The sequence below is a fragment of the Diplotaxodon limnothrissa genome, linkage group LG3, assembly GCF_057381915.1.
Source record: "Diplotaxodon limnothrissa isolate DT_005_m linkage group LG3, D_limnothrissa_male_GT1.1, whole genome shotgun sequence".
NCBI classification, from domain to species: Eukaryota; Metazoa; Chordata; class Actinopteri; order Cichliformes; family Cichlidae; genus Diplotaxodon; species Diplotaxodon limnothrissa.
Genome location: NC_140598.1, coordinates 12,376,465 through 12,386,760, shown reverse-complemented (window position 1 = coordinate 12,386,760; position 10,296 = coordinate 12,376,465).

Sequence of the window (10,296 nt, the reverse complement as noted above, 5' to 3'; positions counted from 1 at the left end):
GCCTCTCGCCCTATGACAGCTGGGATAGGCTCCAGCGCCCCCGCGACCCTGAAAAGGAGAAGCGGAAGCGAATGGATGGAGGATCGCTGTTTTTTTCCTCAGGGTTTTGTGATGCCTTTTTGTTTTTGAGAGTCTTTTGTGTTTTAGTTTGGCTCTTTGTATATAAGGATGGTTAATAGTTTGCTTTAGGATTTACTATATCCCATGTACCCTGTTTTCATATTGTAGTTTGTCTTCTTGGTTTTGTAACACTAAATATCTGCTTTTGTGATCCCTTTCTGTACTTCAGTTATGTCCCTTTGTCTGTCTTGTCTCTCTGTTTGTCTGTCATTGTCTGATTTCCCCACGTGTCATGTTTCCCATTCACTTATATTTCCCTTTCTGTTTTCTACATGTCTGCGTATGTCTCTGTGTATCATTTCCTCTTTTTTTATCGTCTCAGGTCTTGTGAACTTAGCTTGGAGTTTTACTTCCCCCATTTGGTTAATGATTTGTTCCCATCAGTGTCTCAGTCTCGTCTGCATTTATCTATCTCATGTTCCCCTGTCCAGTCTGTTCTCCTCTATGTAATTTAAGCCTTGTTCTCCATGTTTTCCTGTTTTATTGTTTTAACTGTTGCTTCCTGTGACTATTGTAGTTTTCTCCTGCATCATGTCTCTCACCCGTTGCCTCTCGTCTCATTATCCAGTGTGTATTTATTGTCCCCGTCTTCTTGTGTACTTTGTGCTTTCCTTGCTCTGTGTTCCCATGGTTTTGGGGGCGGTGGTGTGGGATTGATTAAGGAAATGGCTGAGTTAATAGGAATGACCAAAATGAGAAAAATAAATCGATCTTCAATAAGAGAAAGGATTATTCTAAGAAGGAATATTTTTGATGGATCAGAATTATATAATGAAATATGAACAAAATCTTTTGTTGATCATTGTTTATTAACTGAACCTTGTTGAATTTGAGTAGAACTGTTTTTTAATTTGGCAGAAACACGACAGCAGTTTGAAATGAAACTATCCAGGCTGTAGAGTAGACGAGCAAAATCAAGAATCCACTGAGATTTTCATGACAGCAACTAAGAAGGATTTCTTAAATGAATTGTTGATACGCTGTTATAATAATCCACTGAGCTTATTGAATTTGGGGAGAAATGTCCTTTAATGTGCAATCACACAGTGGGCTGAGATGAAACTGCACACAGTGTGGGCATCCCAGAAGAGAAATCAGTTAGAAATTTAGTGTCAGCTAGTAAGCAAGAATTTAAAAAATATTTTTACAGATATCAAATTTGTTCTGTTATATAAAACTGTAATTTATACTAGTCAGGTGGATCATCAACGATCATCAATCAGTGCAGTACCAGCAAAATTCAGACAGACACACAAACACACACATGCACAATTTTACTGTCTTAACACAGTATCATAAATCTAATTAGAATATGCTATAGTCCTTTAAATACCAATTTAAATATATTTCAAAAATATATTACAGCTTTTTTCAGTCTGTTGAACAAAAATCCCCAAAGAAGAAGAAGCACTACCATAAAACTTTGTGTAAAAGTGCAAGAAAGTTTAAGAGGCTTACAAACGATGGCTCACATAACTGCGGTGTTACAAGTCAACCTCGTTCATATCTGTCATCATGAACAATGCTATGGTTTGTGCTGGAGCGAAGCTGCACACAGCTGATATTATCAGAAAAAAATACATACTGATTCGATTACCTTCACACGCAGATTCACACAAAGACGACCAGCTGCATCAGCGAAGTTTAGAAGACAGACAGTGAAACTTAAAAAAGGAAACAGACAGATTTGTGGGAATGCTGGGGCTGGGGAACATTAGTAATTAGAAACACAAAATGTTTCTAAGCATTTGTAAATGTTTGTTGGAGGGTTTGGAGGAGCTGAATCATTTTGTGTGAAAGTTAAAGTCAAACACACTCTTAGTAGAGAGAGACTGTGTCTGCAGATCAAACAGGTCTCACTGTGATGTCCCTTTAGTCAGACTCTGTCTCTGCTACATTAATGACTGAAAGTTGTCACGTTCTTATTTAGTTAATACCCTTTAAACCAGGTGTACACTTTTAGTTTAATACATTATAGATTCTCTGATGAAGAAATACGGTATATATAAGTAACCTGATGAAGCGGTATCTAAAATGTTTTTATGTTTGACATACCAAGACTGTTTCACACTGCAGGAGTTGCAGATGATAAAACAAAGACTGTAAAGCTAAGCAGTTTGTTTGCTGTTTATCACTGCCTGTCCATTAGTCAAATTAATATTACTTTTATCAAAAATAATTTCCCGTCTGTATTTGGTCTTCCTCCATAGTCGCCATAGTCACATCATTGTGTTTTGTTGATGTTTCCCCTCCTTGTGATTCATTCAGTGTTGCCATGTCTGTTTCGCCCCCGGTTCCTGTGTGTCGAGCTGTGTCTCTTAGTTTGTATCCTGTTTTATTTGGACAGTCTCGTGTCCTGTGTTCAGTGTGTTCAGTTTTGCTTTCTCCTGTCTCATCACATCTAATTTGTCCCTGCTGTGTCCTCATGTGTTTCCACTTCCCTTATCATCCCTCTATGTATATATTGTGTGACTTTCCTTTTGTTCATTGTCAGGTTGTCTGTTTATTATGCGTTATTTGTCGGGGGCTGGATCTGTGACCCAGTATTTTGAGTTCACTGTGTGTGTTTCTGGAGGTCTTATATTATATTGAATATATGCTTAGTTCTTGTGTTGCCATTATTAGTTAGGATTTAGTTGGGTGTTATTCTAGCTTAGGTTTCCATCTATGTCCAAACACAGCACACAGGTGGGATGTGCAGCACGAGTGCTCTCTGCTCCTCACAGAGAGGTGATGGAGACGATTCCTGAGGTCCAAAAAACATCTGTTGGTGGTGAGAAACTCTTTCTGTATACCACAGACTAGACTAGAGACGGATGATACTTGGGTAAATTTGACTGGGATCTAATAACAATGACTTCAGTACTTCATGAGTGATGTATTATTGTTGGTCAGCGTCACGTTTTTCTGTTTTTTTCACAGATTTTCCCTCAATCACTGTAATAGCTGCAGCAGTGCTGGTGTTGGGGTTTGTCTTTTTCTGTTGCTCCACTATGCTGCTTGAAGAAAAGTTACCTTTTCACTTTCTAGTATGTCGTTTTGTAATGTGTCTTATCTTATTAACATGATAGTGATTTATTGATTCTAACCCTAAATCTATCCAGTAATGTCTGCACATATTTTCAGTACTGATTTTAAAGTGTTTTAATCCTTCTGTCACTCAGGGAACCCAATAAGGATTCAAATACTTCAAAAGTCAACCAATGACATTGATGTGTAAGACTATTTAATAATTATTTATTTTTTATATTTCATTTATTCATTCATTCTTTGCACTGTGATTTAACCCATCTTTGTGTAAAGCAGGGGTGTCAAACTCCAGGCCTTGAGAGCCAGCGTCCTGAAGCTTTTAAATGTATCTCTGCTGCAACACACCTGAATAAAATTATTAGGTCATTAGCATGACTCTACCCTACTCAAGTAAATTTAAATAAATGTAAGTACATACCACCAGGTAGCTCCACTCGTACCCAGTGTAACGGGAAGTGAGAGGGTTAGGTTTTGGCGCTTTGAATGTTCAGTTGTGTGATGCAGCGATTAACGTTTGAGTAAAATATTGGGCTCCCTCGTGTCTTCCCTACATTCCTCCACAATGTCCGTTTTTGCAAAAATGTACTTCTAGAAGTACTTTTATTGCACGATGTTCATTCACTCATGAGCTGCTGCAACATGAATCAAATGGCTGAACTGCCACCTTGGCGTGCAGTCAAGTTCTACAGTCTGCTAATGATCTAATAATAAGTATTAATATTCCTCACTCACCTTACTAAATGTTTGTGAACACAGCCAGAAACATTTGCATCACAAACACAGACTAGTGTTTATTAGCAGAAGCTTTTGGGTGGTTGCTCTCAAACCTGTGTACAAGTTGAAGCATTAATGGTCCCTTCACTGATTTCCAGGTATCCAATGTCAGGGCTAACAGATGGATTCAGACGCAGGCAGCGTTCTGGCAAGCAAAGGGTTGACAATTTATTAACACAGAAGGGAAACCACAGTGATGTGTATATACAGTGAATGGGGCAGGGCTTCAGGGCTCCAGGGGAAGGAATCCACACTCGCTCCCCACTCGGCCCAAACTCCGCCACTCCTCTTCTTACGCACACTCGCTTCTCCACAGCCACTCTCGCTCCAATTTCCACTTATGTTGACACACACAGGGATCACAGGTCAGGGTCCGCCACCAGTCCCGGGGAGATCTAAACACAAAGAGTCCAATTAGATCAATACGCCACACAACACTGAGAGAGTTTGTCTTAGGAGAGCTGAGAGCACGAACATGGGAGGTTCAACACTCCAGTGCCGAATACTCCGTGCCGCAGCGTTAAATAGGCAAGGGGGACGCCGCCTGATCAGCAACAGGTGTAGAAATCACCGCAGATACGTGGGCCAAGGGTGAGAGCCCACAATGAGCTCCACCCAGGGAAGCAGGAGAGAAAACAAAACAAACCTGTGGCCAACATGAGCGAGCCGGAGAGGCACAGGGACCATGACAGCCAATACCAAGTGCACAAGTTCACCCCAGATGGTTCCTCTTCTCTGTAACTTGGAGGATGTGGAGTAGGCTGTATTTTAATCAAAGACATATCAATCAATCAATAACCATGTCTAAAAACAACACAGGTTGACCAAAGTGCTGTACACAGTAAAAGGAAAAGTAAAAAGTAGAAACAAATACACACAATGAACAAAACAAAAAATAATCCCAAATTTCGTTTTTTTTCCTGAAGGGGTCAAACACTTTTATGCAAGAATGACAGCGAGGTGAAAAACCTTCACCCGCAAGAAAACTCGAGCTGTGACTCATAGTACGAACACACACCTCACAGTAACACACTTTGTTTAATGTGAACTTTTTGCCAAGCTAGCTAATCCTGACCAACACACCAGACACAGAAGATAAAGGAACGATGTTTTACTGTTAGAGACAGAAAGGTTAAAACATTTTGGCAGAGGGCTAAAAGGGGCTAAAATTACCCAAAAAGAAATTCCATTTGACCAAAAACACTTAATTTTAAAAAAAATTAAGTATATAGTTATGAATAATGAACAAATAATTAACAAACTGGGGTTTATAAATCGTGTAACACATCCTTATGGTAAGAAATTTTACCTTAATGCGTTACATGTGTTAGAAGTCAATGTATCTTTAACAATATACTCCTTATTTTATATCTCCTGATCCTTCACAGAGCTGCATGAACCTGTTGTTGATGTCAGAGAGTCAAACTCTGCTGAAGAGTGGGTTGTTTCCTGTTCAGCCACTGGTCGACCTGCTCCCACTGTAACACTCTCACAACAACACCTCAGCTTCTCACAGTACAACACTGTCAGTGTGTCCAACACCAACGCTACATTCACTGTCACCACTACAGCTGTGCTCTCAGGTTCACGTAAACACAGCACACAGGTGGGATGTGCAGCACGAGTGCTCTCTGCTCCTCACAGAGAGGTGATGGAGACGATTCCTGAGGTCCAGCAGACGTCAGATTATCAGTGATGGTGAGAAACTGAGATGCAATAACAATGCATTGTGGTAGTATGCATTTTCTCTTTGATCAATAATTGATGTATTCATTTTGATCAGTGTCACATTTTTCCTGCTTTTTCAAGTTTCCTCCTGGATCATTGTATTAGCTGCAGTATTGGTGATGATGGTGTTTGTCAGTGTTGCTGCTCTGCAGTAGGCTACTCTTTAAAGAAAAAGACCAGATAACTTTCATTTTTGATTTCTTGTCATTTTTTTCTACACCAAAATCATTTCCATGTCATTCCCAAAGGTGTAATTATTTTCAGCGACTGCAAACTGAACACAAACTTTTCATAACTGAGTTTGTTTCTTCAGTTGTATTTTGGTAATGCTGTTGTACAGCAGGGAAGCAAACACAAGTGCTAACGCTAACAACATCCAATCAGGATTTATTGGTTAGATCAAAGCTAACATCTGCATTACATGTGAGCACTACACATGTTATTTAACATATATAACGTATAAGATTTTTACATCTTTCTCTTTCCCTCGAGAAGAACTGCTAAAACTGTAGAAATAACATTACAGAAAAGCAGGACATGCTCAAGCAAAACATTATAGAAAGTCTGTCATGGTTCTGGGTCAGTTTGACCCAGTATTTTGAGTTGTCATGTTTTTGCAGGTTTAGTTTAGTTCCATGTGTCATTTTCTGTCTCTCTCTCTATGTCGAGTCTGCGTCTTAGTGTGATGGTTTCTTGTTCCTGTTTTATTGTGAAGGTCTGCGTCTCATGTGAGTGTGTTCAGTTTGACCTCTGTCTCGTCTTGGTGATTATTCCCAGCTGTGTCCACCACCTGTGTGTAATTCCCCTGTGTTTCTCTGTGTATTTAAGTCGTGTCCTCTGTCATTGTAGTTGCTGGTCCGTCTGTGTATCCACCATGTCTCACCCGTGTGTTTGTGCTCTGTAGTTTAGTTGTTTCCAGTCTAGTTTAGTTCGTACTCCATTTGCTGTTTGTCCATATTTATTTTTGTGTTCAATAAACCACCTTCACTTCTCCACTACTGCCTGCGATTGGATCCTCGTTTATTATTTTCACACGGCTCTCCTCACCCGCCGTGACAGTACGGACCAGCCAGATATGGATCCAGCGGCAGTCACCCCACCTAGGGAGCTTCAGGAGGCCGTTATCGACTCTGCTTCTAAATTGATTTACCAGCTGTTAGAGCATGAGGGAGAAGCGTCTCTTTACACTGTGGAAGCCGACCTACAACACCTTATTTCCAGTTACCCCTGGTTATTGGACTCACTGCGTCCGCTCGTACAGAATTTTGTTCTTCACGAGCTTCACCTACACCCCCCCGCCGCTACCGCTCGCCTGCTCATGCAGTGATATCATCAGTGACAAGTCAGGTGATAGAGGCTAATGCAAAATGGTGTTTCAGTGAGGCAGAATTTATTATGACAATACATTTTTTTTAAATACTCAGTATGAATTAAACAGGTTAAAGGTCAATGCTCTGTTGTAATATAAAGACAAAATGATTGACAGCAGCCCAGCAATATCAGTAAAATGCAAATTAGCCACATGGTGCAATGTAAGGAGCTCTGTGATTGGTTAGGAAAGGACAGACTGGCCACCTCGATTTTTCTTCACTGCACATTGATCCATAGCTTTGCTCTGTAAAGGCTAACAAAGTGCTTTTGCTTTACAAAGACATTCAGCGTCGGTATTCACTCTTTTAAAATGCCACTGAACACTGGAGTGAAATGGAGCCCTGATCCTCAGAGTTTTATTGTTGCTAACATTTCTTATAGATAGCACAGATAGTGCCCCACTGCAGTAATCACTCATGTCTAGATATTCCTGTTAAAAGGGAGTTTTTCCTCCCCACTGTAACATGGCAAACATAGCAAACGGATAATCCAGCTGAAGCTTCAGACAGCCGTCAGACAGTGAAACACTGCATCTGCTGGACTCGAATAACAAAGACGCTGCTTTGACGGGTGAGGGAGTTTCAACAAGTCTGCAACGACTCAAGCATCAAACTACAGAACTATTATAGCGGACATGGTGCTTTAATGGCTTCCTTAACGCAGGTCAGAAAGAATAATAGAAACTCAATAAATTATGAAATACAAAACTTACTGGTTCACTGCACACACAAAACGTCTCTTATTAGCACAACACTGCTCAGGGCTCAGAGGATATTCCTTACAACTTATTAAACCTTAGCATGTTATTTTGAAGTGTTACAGGTGAAACAGCCAACCAGTGAAGTTAACTGTAATTTCAACATTGAGCTACAAAAATGCTTTTTTTTTTTTTTTTTTTTTAAATTTAATTTCTTTTTACAGTTTTGCAATTTTACACAAGTTTTATCATCAGTGTCACAATGACTGCTGCTAAAATTGAGTATGAGCTTTTTGTTGGTCTGATTAAAAGGTTAAATGTAAAAGCATAATTTAAACATGTGATGTGAGGTCATTAATTACAGTGCAGGTGTCCTGCTTTAGGATCATATATTAATACTTCCAAAACAGTAAAGTTGTAGAGAATCTATGTTCATTATCGTTGCTAATCATGGAAAGACAAAGACATCAGACTCTGCTGAAAAATATTACACCCTCCTACTCTCTGCACACAGCGGTCTGAGGGACCTTCCAGGATCGGGGATTTTATTTATTTTGTTCTTTTTTTGGTCTTACTGGTTAGTAGGTGGTGATTTTGTACCTGGTGATCTCACATTTGGAACATAAATTGCTTTGGAGCAGATTAGGTTCAAAGGATAACTTGGCTCTTGAAGTTAGCCGGATAAGACAGCGTTCTGCTTCACAGTTGAGGCCTCAGAGAGTTGTTGCTAACCAAAGTCTATCTTGTACGGCCATGCAGCATCTTATGACATTTTGTAACCTGAGCAGTGAAATGATTGCTGTTTTAGTGCACATACACAGTGTGGGGATCAGTATCAGGACAATAAAGTTATGGTGCAAAAAGCTGCATCTGGTCAGAAGGAAAAGCACGCACACTTGGAAGACTTGACCATTTGCACAAAATGAATGGCTGACACTGGACAGATGAGAGAATGTGGATGGTCACACCCTCGTCACAACCCCACTTTGTTCCTCTGTGACAGAAGTGAACTATAACTCACAGCAGCATCTGAACTGCAGAAGAGATCTCTGCTCATCTCCGTCTGCATTCCTCTTTTGGTAAGAACTTATTATGTATAATTTAAAATGATTTTTCTTTTAAAGCTGGGCAGCAGGCTCACGTTGAACATCTCCATAAACTGTCATAATTCTGCTGCTACACTAAACACTGCATTCGGTGAGCATACTAAACTTACGTAAGCTGTATATTTGCACGGTGAGAGACCTGTTTTTGCTGATTTGTGTTCAAATACAACAAGATCTTATTTAAACTGACTGTCAGATGTTGCCTATCCAGTTATGTAATGAACCCACTATATACATTAACCACAGACCCTTCACGACATCTTCATCACCTGCTGTTCCAGACAACCAACTTATACCTGAACCACTGCAGGTTAATCATCATCATTAGTAAAGGAAAAAAAAGGTGAGTGTCTTAATTTGGAAAAGCTTGAAATAAAAAATCCTATAAATTACACAAACAGATACGAATTGGAGGAAAATCCATAGTGTCTTGAGTTCTGTTTTCTTTTTATTTTGCAGTGTGTCATTGTTACTACAGAGCACACTGAAACATGTGACAGGAAAGAATAACTGAGTGCAGAAAGGCATTTATATTAAATCGGATTTAAACTTTGTTCTTAATGAACCGGATCTATTATGACCTGGACTTTTATCTATAAAATGGGCTTGTGAAACCCAGAGAAAAACTCTCTCAATATATCTGTAGATATAAATATATATTTATCCAAATCACATCAAGTAAAAAAGGCAAAATGACAAAATTTAAAAAAAGAATAACAAAAAGTATAAATTAAAACACAAAATTTTAAGGCAAAAACAAATATCTTGATGTCTTAATACGATGAATATAAAATATAAAGTAATACAACAAGGTTAAATATCTAAACATTTAAACTACTTCAGCTTTTCAAAGCTTCTTTTTCCAGTTGAAAATGACATCATCACGCCTGAATCTGCTTCCAGGAGCCGTCCAGATCAGGCTTGTTCAGGATATTTAGAAATCGTCCTAACAGTTGACAAATAAAAAATAAACAGTGAACAAAGTAATATATATGATTAGAAATAAATAAAAAAGAAAACTATAAATAAAACTACTTCTTTCATTTAAAGAAAAAGGTCTATCAGTCCTCTTGTCGTGTGTGTTTGCAGCTCACAAAGACGACTTACTGAGCTTCAGGATCCAAAAGGATGTATCTGCCAAATTCTTAATGTGGAAAAATGTCCATGTGTTTTCTTCTCCAGGAGACGATGAAGACACTGTTTGTCTGCATGATGCTCGTGCTGCTCTTTGCTTCCGGATTTTCCAAAGTGAACAATTTTCTACCAAGCGAGCACCGACCTGAAGAAACACCTTATGAAAAGTTTAGAAGACAGCATGTAGATGCTAAGATGACTGAAAAGCTGTGTAACACAGAAATATCAAATAGGAATATCTACAAACTTGACAACAGTTGTAAGGAAACCAACACATTCATCCTCAGCATTCCAGCAAAGGTCAAATCCATTTGTAGAGGTGATGGGAGGTACGAT